The sequence below is a fragment of the Heptranchias perlo genome, chromosome 20, assembly GCF_035084215.1.
Source record: "Heptranchias perlo isolate sHepPer1 chromosome 20, sHepPer1.hap1, whole genome shotgun sequence".
Classification (NCBI taxonomy): Eukaryota; Metazoa; Chordata; class Chondrichthyes; order Hexanchiformes; family Hexanchidae; genus Heptranchias; species Heptranchias perlo.
In genome coordinates this window covers 26,737,595-26,754,368 of record NC_090344.1, presented here as the reverse complement: position 1 = coordinate 26,754,368, position 16,774 = coordinate 26,737,595, and the positions used below count along the sequence as shown (strand labels likewise).

The window sequence follows — 16,774 nt, the reverse complement described above, 5'->3', positions numbered from 1 at the left end:
TTCAAGTCGTGCATTCAAAACGAATTGGTGAACAGAGGATAATATTGTTCACGTGAAATAATTAGTGTTGAATCCGATATCGCTGTATATCGTGCATTGTACAAGAAAGCAAGTTTGGATGGGCACAGTGTTCCGAAAGGATGACCGATCGGCTGCGTGGCAGCGAAAGTTTACAGTGGCTGCACGGATCTGTTGCCTTTGGATCTGATTCCCGCTCAGGCAGTTTCACTGGTTCAAATCCAGGAGCTCTTATTCACATTCACTGGATTTCCCACGAAAGCCCAAATAAAGTTTCACTCTCTCCGGTCCTCCATAAATCCTGCACTCGCAGCCTCACTCACCCCGGGAGCTGGGGAACAGCGGAAAACTGATGGCTTTGTTGTCGCATCTGAAATGCGGCTTAGAACTGTTGTTATTCGCCGAGACAGCGCTGCAGGAGCCTTTAATGATCTTTCACAAATCAGCTGAACCCGGTCGGAATGTGCAAACTATGTTGCTTTTCCAAAATAAAGGAGTGACATTCATTGTGGAAACTCGGTAGCAGTCTGGTCTCGCTCATTGCACAAATATCCATATCTGAGTGAACCATCTCTCCGGCAACCATTGAGTCCTCTCTTCGGACCTTGTCTGTGAAGAAGAATTCTGAGTTCCGTGCAGCCAATCTCGGATTTTTAAATATTTTTCATGTGCCTGCTATCGGACCGCCGGGTCAGTGGTGGAATATCAGCCGTACTCCACTGGCAATTTTTACCGTGCATTTTCTTGCAGACAAAACACACATTGGAAATCTGGCGCTGTGAGGCAATGAATCCTGAGGTAAAAGTTATCCTGGTCGGGCTTAAACCACCAACCTTTCAATTAACAGCCGAACGCGCTGACCGATTACACCACAGAGACACCACGTGCTTTATACTAAACCATTAATTCACCGCGCGAAAGCTTGTGGTTGCAGTGACCAATACAGCAGCTGTCTCCAATCGGTTTACTTTTATAAAATAAAGGGTGTGCAGCTTGCACGAGTGAAGATCTGCGCGGTATTATATCTGAGCATCAGACTCAACTTGCCCCATAAATGCCTGTATGTTTGTTGGCTCAGTCTCCAGTGGTGGACGATTGGTTTTTTGAGCTGTTATTTGACCAGGCTCCATTTCAGTAATATTTCCGTTACCAGAAAATGAGATGAGATGAAACGAGCAGGTCCAACCTGCCGTTCTGTGACACTACACGGCATCTACAAAGTTGCCTCTTTACACTTACCGTGAAGCGGAGGGCAGTTTTCAACACTAAACCAGCAAGATAGGTGACACGGTAAATAGTGCAGATTGGAGCAGAAAGTAGCAAAGGACCATTGATGATTAAATTAGAGAACAAAACTGTGACAGATGGAGTTCAATGTGGGGAAGTGTGATATAACCCACTGAGAAACGAAAATAGATCACAGTATTTTCTAAATGGAGTGAAGTTCGGAACTGTCGAGGAGCGGAGAAATTCAGGGGTCCATCTCCAGAAATCTTTGCGGAAACTGATTTTTTACTGATCTTCTGGCTGGCAGCTGGTGTTTACGAGAGAATGGTTTCACCTTTGTGCTGCGGGTTCGATTCTCGGTCAAGGAAATTATTTTAACAAACCAATTGTGAACATTACGAATTTAATGCTCGAAGCCGATGATTCTCTGCGAAAGATGAATAATTGTAATCGTCATTAATGAACCAATAACTTTCTGCTGCAGACCCGTGGAAATTCTGACGTAGTTAACGAGTGACAGCGAAACTTTGTGCTTTGCATGTTACGAACTTTCATCCGTTCTCATTTCCCAGACTATAATTTAAGAGTCTGTTCAAAAATGTTCAGTGTTTATGACACCAGGACTGTGATAGAGCCGTTGTTAAATTTAACAGGAACAAACAATTAGCGGCGCCTTTTCACAGGTGAAGCTCAGCCCTGGAGGGTCATCAGGAGTAACTTCCCAAATAACTTTTCCGCCTGGGATCCTAACCGGATGTGAGGCGAACCTGACGACCGCTAAACGAGAGAAAACTTTGCTCAGTTCATAGCACTGTTTCGCTTCTCCGTTAGACAACATCACTTCTGTCCCACACTAAACGCCGCCAATCCTCTTCCGCTTTCCCTCACAAGCATCTCAATGATCAAAACTTCACAAGTTACACAGGAAAAAATCTTCAAAATTTCAAAATCATTCAACTCCAGAAGGAACTAAGATGTTAATTCATGGGATTTAGGCGTCGCTGGCAAGGCCAGCATTAATTGCCCATCCCTAATTGCCCTTGAGAATGTGGTGGTGAGCCGCCTTCTTGAACCGCTGCATTCCGTGCGATGAAGGTTCTCCCACAATGCTGTTAGATTGGGAGTTTCAGGATTTTGATCCAGCGACGATGAATGAATGACGAATGACACCATTCCAAGTCGGGATGGTGTGTGACTTGGAGGTGAACGTGCTCTTCCCATGTGTCTGCAGCCGTTGTCTTTCTCGGTGTTGGAGGTCGCAGGCTTGGGAGGTGCTGTCGAAGAAGCCTTGGCGAGTTGGTGCAGTGCATCTTGTGGATGGTACACACTGCAGCAGATTAAAGTTGCGTTCAGTCAAAGTCGGTGTGTGAATGTCGTGTGTGTATTGTCTTCCTGAGAGACAGAGACAGGATTGTGACACAGAGCGAATACATGAACTCAGAAATGTGGCCATTCAGGTCCATAAAAAGGCAGACAGTTAGTCAAAGTCATTCATTCTGAAATATGATCCGGTACTTGGTCATTCAGTCGGGTAAGGATGCCTGCAGCCAACAATCAAAAAGCCTGACAATAAGGCAGAGACGCATTCAGACGGATATACAGGTAGACAGGCAGATAGACAGACAGACAGGCAGAGAAGCAGACCGTATCCTTTGCCTTTTATCCTGATTTGTCAGTAATAAATGTAAACAGCTTCTGGGTCCGTCTCTTCCTTTAATCCTGTGCAGCAGCAGTGAGAATAACTTTGTGGATTTGAGGGTTGAGCAGCAAAAAGTGTTACTAATGGGAGTAGTGGGACTGAGAAATGCTTAAACCGCCTGCACCCTGTAAAACAGAGCTCCAAGTATCGGTTTAAATAAAGTCCTGAACTGACAGAGGGGAGGGAAGATGAGGATTGAATTAAATCCCAATTCACTGAATCTAAACAAGGTTTAAATAAGTGAATCTTTCAGGAGTTGGATTCCTGAGCCTGTTTGTGAGCTGAAACTGGATCGGTCCCGTTCAATAAAAGAGACCGACAGGCGGATCGCAGACAGGGCTCAGGCCGGGACCGGGCAGCGGCTGGATGAGAGAGCGGGGCTCCTGCGCTGTTGCTGCGACTGCTTCCGCCTCTGTGAGTCCCTGCGGCGGCCGGTACTGATTTCCCTCTTATGGATCCGGCTCCAACCGTTCGTTGTGAACCTCGTGGCGCAACGGTAGCGCGTCTGATTCCAAATCCAAAAGATGCGTGTTCGAATTACGTTGGGGTTGTTGCATTTTCACCACGCTTCAGTGTCACTCTGTTTTATCGCGGGGCAGTCTTTCAGGGATGGTCCATTCACTGTGTGCAAAATAATATTTATCATAGAATGAACACACCACAGAAGGAGGCCATTCGACCCACCAATTCCTTACCTGCCTTTTGTAAGAACAATCCCATTGGTCCCATTCCCCGTCCCTTTCCCCGTGGCTCTGCATTTTCCCCTTCAAGTATTTATCAAATTCCATTTTGAAAGCCACGATTGAATCTGCTTCCACCACCTTTTCAGGCAGCGCATTCCAGATCATAGCTATTCACTGCGTAAATAAGATTTTCCTCATGTCGCCTTTGGTTCTTTTGCAGTCATCTCAAATCTGTGTCCTCTGGTTCTCGACACTTCCGCCAATGGGAACAGCTTCTCTTTATTAACTTTATCTAAACCCTTCATGACTTTGAACACTTCTATCAAATCTCCTCTGAACATTCTCTGCTCTACGGAGAATAACCACGGCACAGCGTAAATGCGGTCAATTAGCTCCAATTTATTTATTTGGGCATTAAACAAAACGCGACAAACTGGCAAGGCGTTGTGCGAACGGAGCTTACTGCTTGAAGATAATAAATCCAATCGCTGCGTGGGCGCTGGGTTCAAATCCTACCACTGATAGAATTTCTGGCAATGTTCATTTTGACCTGTTCGCAGAAAACCCGATTGCAGTGCGATGGAGCAGAGGATGTGAAAGAAGCTGAAAGTGGAAGTGCAGATATTAGTTTCAATACAGTGACTGGACACGTTTCCACAGGGAAAGGCCTCTTACCTTAAGATTCTTTCCAGCAGAAGGGGACAGGTGATCAGAGTGACCGGGCTCTCGCGGCGCAATCGGTCAGTGCGCGGTCCTGACATGACAGTACAGGATCAGGAAATACCGAGGTTGTTAATTCGAGTCTCACCGAGATCAAGCAATCATTTTGCTTGTGAACATTTCGATCGGAGTTAAAGGTACAATTGGTGTGTTCCAAAATGCATCTATTCATTTGTATTGCCACGTGGTTCCTCCGGACTACGCTGTTGCAATAGCAGATGAGATGTTCAGTATTACTTGTTTGTCGGAGGGAGGCTGCGGTTTTGCAGACGCAAACTACGATTTTGATTCATCGACAACTCGTGGGATTTAACTAGAGCTTTAAATCAGCGCCTTAGACCGCTCAGCCAGGATACTTTCCATCCGAAACTTCTGGAGCTAGTTTTACAGGAACAGAATTACTACAAGCAAGAATTCTACCCCTCAAGCACCAATGCTCGCACGGCAGCAGGATGCATGTGTCCAGTTAAAAACCTGTCTGAAGGAACATGCAGTCTGACAGAACCGGAAGTCCAGCAGATTGACTTTCGGTCTGAGATGATGTTGAGTCTCCTCCTTGAGAGTGTTTCTCCAATCCAGCTCAGAATGGATTTAGAATCATAAATTCTGGTTTGACTGGAGCCACTTGTGTAAGATGAAGTGTCGGGGGCAGTTTCCCGTCCTTGACGGACATTAATGATCCTGTTGCGGTTTTGCTGCAAAATTTCACTTCCCAGCTCCCGAAACTAAAATTCAACTCTGGTGGGACTCGAACCCACAACCTTTGAATATCTCCTCCAATCATTAAGTAGAAGTCCAACACGCTATCCATTGCGCCACAGAGTCCGTTAGACAGTGCGATCGAAAGCGGGGATCTTGTGCTGTGGTTGAGGCGGCCATACTGCTCCTGCTTCCGCCTTTCACATTCCGAGAGCCGCGGCGGCAGTCTGCACCGATCACCCTCCAATGGATCTGGTTCTTGCCGCTTGTTGTGGGCCTGGTGCAAGAACAGTCGCGTCTGACTCCAAATCAGAAGGCTGCGTGTTTTGAACCAGGTTGAAATCACAGCATTTTCACCGTGGCTCAGGGTCCTGCCGATAGATTTTAGATCGGGACAGTGTTTTAGTGATGGGATGTTCAGTGTTTGTGCAACAATATCAAAATTAAGTTTGATACATTAATGAGCTTTTTTTCTGTTACTTTCGATTTACACCCTCTCCAGTTTTATGTAGAAACAGTTAACAATGTTTAAGTGATGTGGTGTGCAGTGTTTGTGGAATCAGTGTAATTAAATTTGATACTTTCATCTGTTCCTTCTCTAACCCAGACCCTTATCATTCGATTTGTACCTTCACCCTGTTTAAAATAGGTTACTCAGTGATATAAATAAATCAGTAACAACCCCGAAACCTCAGCGGGTATATTTGTTTCAATGCTTTGTTATGATCTCTATTTCCATTGAAATTTTCAATCAGCAAATCCCAACGGGTGTTTTGGGTTTGACAAACTAATTTTTTACTTGTCTGATTCCTGGAAATGATCCAGTGGGGATTTCCTTACCCGTACAGATATAGAAATAAATACATTCCATCATTTCACAAATGACAGTTGTGTAAATAAATATATCGCGATATCCAACATGGAACAGCAGCTCTTCATGTTCTTCAACAAATTTCCTCATTTTATTTTATGAATCCACTTACGTTTCAATGTAGAACATATATTCAGAGCATTTCTCTAAACTTAAAGAATGGTAAAACAATTGCAGGTTTTACAAACACATAACATGCGATCGTATAAGTAAGATTAAGGCTGACTTTGTGAAATTTGTATTCTAATTGTCTTTATGATGGTACGAAAAATATTTCTAGATGTCCGTCCCCAACTTAACGGAGAAACTAAGACGAAAACCAAAAGGGTTTTTCAAAAACTATTTGGAGCGATTTGATCAGTTCCACTTCTCCTTTCTTTAATTGTTACCTTTCGATAATTGTTCATCTTGATCCGTTTGCTTCATTTTTTCAGTCATTTATGGTGAATTTTCCATCCATTAACGTTCTTAAATATTTGATTTGTTTGTTCCCTTCCTCTTGACTTGTGATTTGTCGAACTTCAGGTAAAAATCTGAAACAGAAATGTGTTTATATTCAGGCGTGACTCTGAAGTGTGAGACCGAGAGGTGATGCCGGATGTGTGACCGAGAGAACAACTGCTGGAGGCAGAACTGTCTCCTAACATACCCCGTGTGGCATTGCACATGGTCGGTCGGATGACAATGTTTTATATTGACTGAACGGAGATGTGTATAACACACAACGGATTTTACTGCTGCTTTAACTCCACAAAGTATAATCACCATAAATGACCAAAGTCTCAGATCAGTTAGAATTGAATTGCTGTTGGTGAGGGGAGTTTGTACATTGGAAGGAGTTTATACATTTGCAGCTCCAGTAAAACTGCAAACCGCTCTCGCCTGTCGGTGACGTCACCATGAGGTGTCCACCTTCCTTTGCGCTTCTGGACTTCTGAAGTCTGATTGAACCTTACCAAAAGTTTCCTATAATTAGTGAGGAAGGAAGGGATCAGTGTAAATGGGAGATTTTAACGTGGATGTTTCATTGGGTACCATGGGAACCTGATACACTGCTCATTCCAGTTATTTGTCCAGCAGGAAACAGAAATCATTCTCTTCAACTGTACTCGCCCAAAGGAAAGAAACAAAACTGTTCGGTTCTTTGTTTTAGCTTCTTCTGCTGGTTTAGGTTCACTCACCGAGAAAGTGACAGAGAGAGACTGATAGATTGGATTGGCTTTTTCACTTTGTAATCGATTATACTTTGTACTTATTACAAGAGACGGTTTCATCCCAATTGTCATGTGCCTGACAGTCTCATTAATACTAAGATGTGTTCAAAATGAGTTTCTGCTAATTTTACAAAAGCTGAACAGCGAAAACTGCTCTGAAACGAGTATCGCTTCGCAACTTTTAATGGAGATGGGTTACTGGTTGTAACTAAAGTAGTTTGTAAAATCAGCCCTCTGGAACAGTATCCTCGAAACGTGTTTCGGACACATTGTATGAGAGGTCCGTCTGTACAATGAAGGAGCACTTCCGCACTGCAGTTCTGGAATCCTTTCCTTGTTGACTCTGAAACTAATACAAATATTATTTTGTTAAAGATCATTTTGTTGCTGAACTCACAAATTGGGTAAATATCACATCGGAGGCTTAAGTCAATAAAGGACCGGACGAAACAGGCACTTTGAGCAGCGAAGCCACGGAGCCAAATCAAGCTGCAAAATCACCATCTCCCCTCACTGATACCTGTCAGATACTCGCAACTGTGTGTTGGAGTTTGAAGCCGTTTGGTTCATTTCTGTTTCTCTTGTCGATTTCGCTGTGTTTATCTGTGTCAACCTGTCGGTTGATTCTGAATGAAAAATGAAATAAAATACAATCATTGATATCACATGGGCCAGTGGCGCAATGGATAACGCGTCTGACTACGGATCAGAAGATTGTAGGTTCGACTCCTACCTGGCTCGGGTTCGTGCAATTTTATCTCTGACATTGGGGACATAAGAATCAAATTTCGTCATAAGGTATTGTTTATGGTGAAGCAGCAAAGAAAACATTCCATCTTGAAAGATTTAGGTTCAATTACAAAAAGAAACTGTGACCACAACGTTTTCCAACAAGCCGCCTTTTAGTTTCATGTCAGACACACGAACATTACAGCACGAGGTGGAGACACCGCGCTGATGACCTTCAGGTGTATCCGGGCCGTTCAGACACTTCGTGTGACACAAGAGCTTTCCAATCCCCGCCAGCTCCTGGACGCCGAGACTTTCGTTAAAAGCAGCATTCACCGGCAGGACCGCTATTCCGCTCCCTTTGCCGGTCTGCGGGAAATCCGATGCTGAAAAACACAAAGCAGGACGGACAGTATCTGGAAAACAGTTGAACTTTCAGTGTTCAGACTTTGATGAGAACCATAAACAAGACTTTGGGTACATATAAAGTGGGTGTGGTGTAGCAGTGCGCTGTTCCTTTATAAACTGTGGGAGTGTAGATATGAGTGCGATGTTTATGTATGAACTGTGGGAGTGTAGATATGAGTGCGATGTTTATATATGAACTGTGGGAGTGTGGACATGAGTGCGATGTTTATATGTGAACTGTGGGAGTGTAGATATGAGTACGATGTTTATATATGAACTATGGGTCTGTATATATGAGTGCGATGTTTATACATGAAGTGCGGAATGACCGGGAGGGGCAATTCCTCCCGGGGTTATACGTTCTTCCAACATAAGGACACAACGTTCAATTAACAGTGGGGCGGAAATAGCTCAGTTGGGAGGGCGTTAGAATAAAGGTCTTCTGATCTCGTGTTTCGGCAGTTTGAGTTATTTAGTTTCTGCTTCTTTGAATCCTAGAATCATAGAATGGTTTCAGCACGGAAGGAGACCATTTGGTGCGTCGGGTCCGTGCTTGCCCTTTGCAAGAGCAATCCAGCTCGTCACACTCCCCCGCAGTTCACCCGTAGCCCAGCACCTTTTCCCTTCAAGTACTTATCCAGTTCCATTTTGAAAGCCACGATTGAATTTGCCTCCAGCACTCACTCAGGCAGTGAATTCCAGATCTTAACTACTCGCTGTGTAAAATCGTTTTACCTCATGTCGACTTTGATTCTTTTGCAATCACCATAAATCTTTGTCCTCTGGTTCTTGACTCTCCGACCATGGGAGCAGTTTCTCTCTATCTACCCTGTCTGGACTCTTCATGATTTTAAATACATCGACCAAATCTCCTCTCAACATTCTCTGCTCGAAGGAGAACAACCCCAGCTTCTCCAGTCCACCCACGGAACTGAAGTCCTTCATCCCTACAACCATTCTATTAAATCTCTTCTGCACCCTCTCTAAGGCCTTCACAGCCTTCCTAAAGTGCGGTGCCCAGAACTGGACACAATACTACAGTTGTGGCCGAAGCAGTGTTTTATAAAGGCTCATTGTAACTTCCTTGTTTTTACACTCTAGGCCTCTATTTGTAAAGCCCACGATCCCGTGTGCATTTTTAACCGCTTTCTCAATTTGCCCTGCCACCTTTAAATATTTGTTCAGATTTCTCGGTTCTTGCAACTCCTTTCGAATTGTGCTCTTTAGTTTATTCCGCCTCTCCTCGTTCTTCCTCACAAAATGTATCGCTTCGCACTTCTCTGCATTAAATTTGATCTGCTATGTGTCCGCCCATTCCACCAGCCTGTCTTTGTCCTATCACTATCCCCCTCGCTGTTCACTACACTTCCAAGCTTTGTGTCATATGCTAATGTTGAATTTGTGCCCTGTACACCAAAGTCCAAGTCATTAATATATATCAAGAAAAGCAGTCGTCCGAGTACCGGCCCGTGGGGAACACGACTGAAGACCTCCCTCCAGTCTGATAAACAACCGTTCACCACTGCTCTCTGTTTACTGTCACTTAGCCAATTTCATACGGTCACAGCCCCTTTTATTCCATGGGCTTCAACTTTGATGACAAGCCTATTATACAACACTTTATCAAACGCCTATTGGTAGTCCATACATATCATGTCAACCACATCGCCCTCATAGACTCTCTCTCTTACTTCAACAAAAAAACTCAATCAAGTTAGTTAAACACGATTTGCCTTCAACAAATCCGTGCTGCTTTCCTTAATTAATCCACACTTGTCCAAGTGACGATTAACTTTGTCTCGGATTATCGTTTCTAAAAGTTTCCCCTTCACCGAGGTTAAAGTGACTGGCCTGTAGTTCCTGGGTTTTTCCATGCACGCCTTTTTGAACAAGGGTGTAATATTAGCAATTCTCCAGTCCTCTGGCACCACCCGCATATCTAAGGATGATTGGAAGATTATGGCCAGCACCACCACAATTTCCACCCTTCATTCCCTCAGCAACCTTGGATACATCCCATCCGGACCAGGTGACTGATCTACTTTAAGTACAGCTGGCCTTTCTAATACCTCTTCTTTAACAATTTATAGCCCGCCTCGTATCTCAACTCCTTCTTTTACTGTAACTTGGCAGCATCTTCTTCCTTGGTAAAGACAAATGCAACGTACTCATTGAGTACCACAGCCATGCCCTTTGCCTCCATGCGTAGCTCTCCTTTTTGGTCCCTCATCGGTCCCACCGCTCCTCTTCCTCCCCGTTTACTGTTCATGTGCCAAAAGAAGACTTTTGGATTCCCTTTTATGTTAGCCACCAGTCTATACTCATACTCTATGCCCCTTTTTCACTTTTCAGTTCCCCTCTGAACTCTCTACACTCTGCCGAGTTCTCACTTGTATTATCAACCTGACATCTGTCCTGCGCCTCTTTTTTTCTGTTTCACCTTACTCTTTGTCTCTTTCGTCATCCAGGGAGCTCTGGCTTTATTTGCCCTACTTTTCCCCCTCGTGGGAATGTACCTAGACTGTACCTGAACCATCACTTCTTTTAAGGACGCCCATTGTTCAATTACAGTTTTGCCTGCCAATCTTTGATTCCAATTTACCCTGGCCAGATCCGTTCTCAACCCACTGACATTGGTCCTCCTCAATTAACTAATTTTACTCTAGATTGCTCCTTGTCCTTTTCCATAAACATTATGGATTCTAAACCTTATGATACTATGATCGCTGTTCCCTAAACGTTCCCCCACTGACATTTGCTCCACTGGGCCCATCTCATTCCCCAGAATCAGATTTGGGTCGATTCTTGCATTTATTTACAGTGATATTTTATATCCCCCACTGAAGGATTGAGGATGGAATAGAAAGGAATGAAGTTTGGGAAAATTTCGATCGTATTCCTTTAGCTTTTATTTCTCGATTCCCCTCTGCCTTTTTCTCTTGGTTTTGTCTCCCCCGGTTCCAGGTGACCATTTTATTTGATGCATTTGTCCTAAACTGATGTCTTTTCCAGATCTCGGGACGGTCAGACCCGCTCTGCCTGTCTGTTACTGCTTCTGGCCATTAATGGGAACAGGCCGCGAGTTAAACGTTTATCTGCAAACCAGAGGAAGACAAATAAAAAGAATGATCTGTTTTTTCCGCCCCGGGGGCAAAGATGCAATCGATGTTAACCAGAAAAATTCCCTTGACTCGGAGTGTGGATTTGCTTGTAAAGGTTGGATTTTAAGAGTTGCAAAAAACCGGAACAAATACAGTGAGCTTCTGATTGCCCGCACAGGGATCAAACCCGCGATTTTGACTAATCACGTGAGCTAACGAACCATTCAAATAGTCCGTTATTGATCTGAATTATGTTTTGTACCTGCACGCTCGTTGGCAGTGGTTTCTGTAAATAGACCCCTAAATCTGTCTACTCCTCCACAATTCCTAGCTTCTCGCCATTTAGAAAATACTCTGATCTATCTTTCTTCGGACAAAAGTGGATGACCTCGCACTTTCCCACATTGAACTCTATTTGCCGCAGTTTTGCCCACTCTCTTAATCTGTCAACGTCACTTTTCAACTTCCTGCTTCCATCTACATTATTATTGTGTCACAGGAAAGCTGCGTGTTCAAATCACGCGGGGCTATCAGTTGTTTTTAGAGTTGATCGGATTCTGGATGTTCCAGAATGAATGTTTTATTTGCTCATTCTAATTATACAGAACCTTACTCTAAAGTCTGTCTCCCGAGTTCCCCAGTTTCAGGGAGGTGTCTCTTTCTGCCCTCGACTTTTACATAGAGTCCATAGCACCGAAACAGGCCATTCGGCCCAACTTGTCAATGCTGGCGTTGATGCACCACACGAGCCTTCTCTCACCCTTCCACATCCATCCCGATCAGCATATCCTTCTATTCCTTTCTCCTTTGTGTGCTTAACTAGTTTTCCTTTAAATATATCTGTGCTGTTTGTCTCAACTACTCTTTGTGCTAGCGTGCTCCACATTTCGACCACAGCCTGGGTAAAGAAGTTTATCCTGAATTGACTATTGGATTTATCAGTGACTATCTTATACTTATGATCACTAGTTTTGGACACCTCCACAAGGCAAGTGGAAAGATTTTCTCCATGTCTACCGTATCAAACCATTTCATTATCTTCATTACTTCTATCAGGTCACATCTCGGCCTTCGCTTTTCTAGAGAAAAGAGCCTTAGCCTGTTCAGCCTTTCCTGATAAGTATATCCTCTCAGCCCTGGTAGCATCCTTGTGAATCTTATTGCACCTTCCCCATTACCCCTATATCCTTCTTATTATATGGAGACCTGAACTGTAGCCAGCACTCGAAATGTTGTCTAACCTAGGCTCACTGAAAGTTTAATATAACTTCTCTGCTTTTCAATTCTATCCCTCTAGAAATGAACCCCGGTGCTTGGTTTGTTTTCTTATAGCCTTATTAACCTGCGTCGTGACTTTTAATGATTTGTCTATGTACCCATAGATCCCTTTGCTCCTCTCCTCCATTTCGACTCTTATTATCCAGCAGTATGTGGCCTACTTATTCTTTCTACCAAAATGCACCCCCTCACACTTAACTATATTGAAATTAATATGCCATTTGCACGCCCATTCTGCAAGTTTACTAATGTCTTCCTGTATTTTTCGCATTTTTCTTTTGCATTAACTACAGCACCCAATTAGGTGTCGTCCGCAAATTTTGAAATTGTACTTCCGATTTCCGTGTCCAAATCATTAATGCAAATTGTGAACAACAGTGGCGCCAGCACCGATAAATTGTGAACAACAGTGGCGCCAGCACCGATAAATTGTGAACAACAATCGTCCCAGCACCGATAAATTGTGAACAACAGTGGTCCCTGCACCGATAAACTGTGAACAACAACTGTCCCAGCACCAATAAACTGTGAACAACAACGGTCCCAGCACAGAAAAATTGTGAACAACAATGGTCCCAGCACCGATAAATTGAGAACAACAGTGGTCCCAGCACCGATAAATTGAGAACAACAGTGGTCCCAGGGCTTTTGACCTTGAACTTCAGTTGAAACTTTTGCATAAAATGAAAAGAAGTCCCCAAATCGCCCCACGTGAATCTCAAACGCTTTGGGAAGAAGTTCAGTGCAAACAATCAGAACTTTAAAAGCACCTCATTGACCTGCACTTGCTTTGAATGGGTTTTGTTGGCTATTACATTCGACCGTGAAATCGGGCTCGGCTTTCATCTCACCGAAGCTCACTGTCGCCGCTTTGTATCTGTCAGCGTGTAAGTGACGAGCTTGGATCAGGCACGGGTCTTATCCAATTTTTGAAATATCACAAGCACCAGGGAAAAGGAACTTGGAGTCGAACTGTCCCTATTCGTGATGAGTTGAAGGAATATGGATCCAAGCAGATCTGGACAGCGCACAGTGCAGTCTCACAGGAGTTCCATATCCACTGTTCAGCTGCTCGGCAATCATAAATTTTAACTGAACTTTACTCTGGCCCGGAGTCAGCCTCTGAAATCCAGTCTTTCTCGGACACATTTTTTTCTTAACATTACAACCACTGGTTTAAAAGTGAAAACTACGGTCCGCTTCACTGTGAGTGCAAGAGACAACTTTATAGATGCTGTGTAGCGTAAAAGGCCGGTTCGTTGGACTTGCTCATTTCAACTCATCTTATTTTCAGCAAACCTGAAAATTACTGAAATGGAGGATGGTGAATCACAGCTCGAAAGATCAATGCTGTCCATCACTGGGTGACTGAGTCTTCCAACATAGAGGCATTTAGGGGCAAGGGGAGTTTGAAGTTCAGAAATATGACAGCACCGATTTTCAATCGTGCAAGCTGCACAGCCTTTATTTTTGAAAAGTAAACTGATGATAAGACAGCAGTTATATTTATCGCTGCAAGCTGAAGCTTTCGCTCCGAAAATTAATGGTTCAGTTCGTAAGGCATTGTGTTTCTGTCGCACAATTGCTTATTGATAATGGTTGGTGGTTCAAGTCCACTCACAGAGAGAAGGGGGTAACTGTTACCTTAACATTCATTGTCTCACATTGCCAGGTTTCGAATGTGTCTCTTATTTGCTGCTATCAGCTGAGCACGGCTGATATTCCACCAATTCGCCGGCGATCGGAGAGCAGGCACACGAACAATAAATAAAAAACCGAGATTGGCTTCAAGGAAATCAGAAATCTTCTTGACAGACCAGGTCCGAAGAGAAGACTCATTGTTTGACGGAGAGCTGTCTCGCTGTGACGTGGATATTTCTGCAGTGAGCAAGACGCAAACTGTTTCCCATTTTTCCGCAATGATTGTCACTCCCCTTACTTTGGAAAAGTCAAATTGTACTCACAATCCGACAGGTTTCAGTTGATTTGTGAGGGATCATTCAAGGATCCTGCAGCGCTGCCTCCGTTAACAACAGCAGTTCGAAGCCGCATTTCAGACGCAGCAACAATCCCATCAGTTGTTCGCTGTTCCCCAGCTCCCGGAGTGAGCGAGACCGTGACAGCAGCGTCATTCAGGCCGCTTGTCCGGCTCTGCACTCTCCAATCACTGGCTGCCAACGGAAAGCAGCGAATACAGTCTCAGACCGAGCATTACTGCCCTTCCCTGGGAAACTGGATACCACGGCCCGACCAAGCCTTCACATACACCAAGCACAGGCAGAGGAAGCTCCGGGGAGTTTATATACTGATCACTTGGCCTTCCAGCAGGATTAACCGAGAACCAAAGTGAGTGAAACTGTCATTAGGCCTCAATGAGAAAATCTGGGTCAGCAAATCACAGCTGCTGGAGTCAGGATGAGCCAACGGTCTAAGGCGCTGTATTCAGATCGCAATTTCCCCTCGTGGTGTGGTTTCGAATTCTCACATTCAGTCCTTCACATGTCGGATTTTTTTTTTGATCCTTCTGCTGGAGGTGATTTTTCCGCGCAGTTGATTTGCTGCTTCCAGAAAACCAATCCGACATCCGTCCACGGCAGGTTTGTTTTTATTGGTTGTAAGAATGTGTAGTGTTTGGGGTCAGCAGAACACGGCCCGTGGAATCAATCCATTGTGACATTGACCAGTTGTTCCAATACCTTAGTCACTCGCCTCATCTGGCGAAATGGGAATCCAAATGTGGCTAATTGCAATTGCATTATTAAATAAGAATGAGTAATGGATACAGTCTTTGGGCCTGTGATCTCAATACTCATATTCGCATGACGTATGCATGTGGACTTTAAACGTTTTGTGTGTTTTTGATAAAATGGTGAAAAGCAGAGTGTAGTAGTGTTTTGATCGTTGTGAGTGCTTTACTTCCTCGGTTACTGAATGGTGGGAGATGTTTGCTATGAAATATACACACGTCAAGTATTGTATATTGTTTGTGTGTAAGATGTTTTCTACTAAAATTCGTTCATGCGCCTAAAACGATGTCACCATAGCCACGCCTGCGGCTCGTCAGCAATTTCTCCTGGACAACACTGCACGGAGGCATAGAGCATGGCCGAGTGGATTGAGCCCGGACATTGATATTCCAGGACTGTCCGGGTGGGTTTCGATTTTCGTCGCTCACAAACGTTCCATTGAGACGGAGTGATTGGCGGCTGCTGTTGCATAATATCACAGTCAAGCAAACGCACACACACTTTGTATGTACACATTTGTGGTTGTACAATAGTGGGGGGCAATAGTTCATGTACTTTAATTGAGGCGGCACGAGTTGAGGTTGTATGATAAAGTGGAGCATTCGTCGCCCTTCTGTGTAATTGAGGTGAGGAATTTAACTGCACCAGATTCCTTGAATCATAAACATGGAACATTTTTAACCAAGTTCGAAAGTCACGACTGTAAAATGGGAACGGATGACAATTCAACTCAGGCAAAACACAAAAAAACTTATTAAAGTTTATACTGTCACTTGGTCACCAAGGTGGAAAACCGACAACGTTGATAATTGCTCAGGTATGTCCTCTACAGAAAAAGCAGGAAAAATCCAATCCAGTCAATTACCGCTCCATCAGTCTCCTCTCAATCATCAGCAAAGTGATGCAAGGAGTCGTCGGCAGTGCTATCAAGCAACACGTACTCACCAAGAACCTGGTCACCGAAGCTCAGTTTGGGTTCCGCCAGGACCACTGGGCTCCAGACCTCATTACAGCCTTGGTCCAAACATGGACAAAAGAGCTGGATTCCAGAGGTGAGGTGAGAGTGACTGCCCTGGACATCAAGACAGCATTGACCGAGTCGAGCATCATGGAGCCTTAGGAAAGTTGAAGTCAATGGGAATCAGGGGGAAACTCTCCAGTGACTGGAGTCATACCCAGCACAAAGGAAGATGGTATGGTTGTTGGAGGCCAATCATCTCAGTCCCAGGACATTGCTGCAAGAGATCCTCAGGACACTGTCCTAGTCTCAACCATCTTCAGCTGCTTCATCAATGACCTTCTCTCCATCCTAAGGTCAGGAGTGAGGACGTTTACTGATGCTTACACAGTTTTCAGTTCCATTCGCAACCCCTCAGATAA

General features: G+C 44.2%; 2 non-coding genes across 2 annotated transcripts; one reads left to right on the top strand and one right to left on the bottom strand.

Annotated features, from left to right (window-relative positions):
- Positions 1-5,080: 5,080 nt before the first annotated feature.
- Positions 5,081-5,172, bottom strand: trnar-ucu (transfer RNA arginine (anticodon UCU)). Its single transcript is given in 2 exon segments — positions 5,081-5,116; positions 5,136-5,172. It is a non-coding gene; the product is annotated as a tRNA-Arg (tRNA).
- A 2,627-nt stretch (positions 5,173-7,799) lies between these two features.
- Positions 7,800-7,872, top strand: trnar-acg (transfer RNA arginine (anticodon ACG)). Its single transcript has one exon. It is a non-coding gene; the product is annotated as a tRNA-Arg (tRNA).
- Positions 7,873-16,774: the final 8,902 nt, after the last annotated feature.